General features: G+C 35.0%; 1 long non-coding RNA gene across 1 annotated transcript; it reads right to left on the bottom strand.

Moving 5' to 3' along the window:
* Nucleotides 1-224: 224 nt before the first annotated feature.
* On the bottom strand, nt 225-1,159 carry LOC125496321 (uncharacterized). The gene is made up of 2 exons (XR_007272996.1): nt 761-1,159; nt 225-622 (listed from the first exon to the last, which is right to left on the bottom strand). It is a non-coding gene; the product is annotated as an uncharacterized LOC125496321 (long non-coding RNA).
* Nucleotides 1,160-1,501: the final 342 nt, after the last annotated feature.

Raw genomic sequence — 1,501 nt, 5'->3', positions numbered from 1 at the left:
ATGTTAACCATTTGCGTCACATATGGCCCAGCATGCGACGCAAATTCTCTCTACCTCATACTTTTCTGTCTTGCATCAATAAACCATATCCCACTAAAAAACTTATTTGAGATCAGTACCCAAACCTAAAAAATGAAAACTAAATGAGTTGAATTCAAGTGAACTGGAATTTTTGTATACAAAAAATGAAAACTAAAACAAGAATTTGAAATCAATACCGAAAATAAAACAAGGATCAATTAATGTTCTGGAATTTATGTGTACAAAAAATATAAAGGAGTACCCAAACCTAAAAAATGAAAAATAAACTAAAAAAATAAAAAAATAAATTCATTGCACTACTCGCTACTTAACGCTCTGGAATTCTGGATTTTTTTTTGATACATTAGGAGAAACAGAAAAAACAAAATGTAACTAATATAAACTAAAACAAAATTCAACTAATATAAGAACTCATCCACTATGCAACCTTTAGATCTGAGGAAAGTGTTGTCCTTTCGTTGCTCGCTGCTTCAATTTCGTTGCTGGCTACTTCAATTTCGTTGCTGGATGCTTCAATTTCATTGAGTTGCTGTTGAGTAAGCATTCTATCTCTTAAACGTTTTTCCAATTCATCTTTTCTCTACATTCAGCAGATAAAAAAAAAAAAAAAACCCAAATCAGCACTATAACAAAACTTAAAAACCTAGAAATTCAATTGTAAATTAAACAACTTAGAGAATAAAATCAAATTAAATAAAAAAGAAAGAAAGGTAATTACCAAATTAAGAGATGGGGTTTTTCTTTTAGCAGAGCGATTAAATCTGGAATTAGACTCACTAGGTGAAGGAGAGAAAGAGAGACGAACTAGGGATTATCGCTCAGTGCTTGATGCGACGGAGAGTTGAGAGAGATGCCTTCACTTTTGGCGCCCTTCGTAGATTTGCAGGTGGAAGGAGAGACGAGATGAAGGAAGGTGGGGTGTTCCTTCGTAGATTTGCAAGTGGAAGGAGACGAGATAGATGACGTAATTAAGGTGAGAGATGAGCGTGAAGGAATGTGAGAGATGAGATGCGAAACATGAGGGAGATGAAGGTAGGTGAGAGAGATGAGATGAGGGAGAAGGTAGGTGAGAAGAAGAGGAACAGTTGCTGATGAATTAGGTCAGATGAATGGAAGAAGTGGGGGTGAATTTATATTATAAGGTGAGTTTGCAATGCACCTCTTATGACATGCGACACAGATAGTTAATAGGTGATTTGCAACGCACCTTATTGCCATTCGACGCAAGTCAATAATTTGCGTCAGATGGAAGGCAAGATCCGACGCACATTTTTATTTAATTTGCGTCGCATGAACTAGAACACGACGAAATTTTCCTATATGTGTCGTTTCTATAACTGTCCGACGCAAATCATGGGACGCAAATCAACTTTTTTTTGTACTAGTGTAGATAAATAAATAATAAATTAATACTGTTTATAATTCTGCATGTAACTGATTTATGGATATTTGAACTTTG

This window comes from Beta vulgaris, chromosome 4 (assembly GCF_026745355.1).
Source record: "Beta vulgaris subsp. vulgaris cultivar EL10 chromosome 4, EL10.2, whole genome shotgun sequence".
NCBI classification, from domain to species: domain Eukaryota; kingdom Viridiplantae; phylum Streptophyta; class Magnoliopsida; order Caryophyllales; family Amaranthaceae; genus Beta; species Beta vulgaris.
This window is presented reverse-complemented; position numbering and strand designations above follow the sequence as displayed.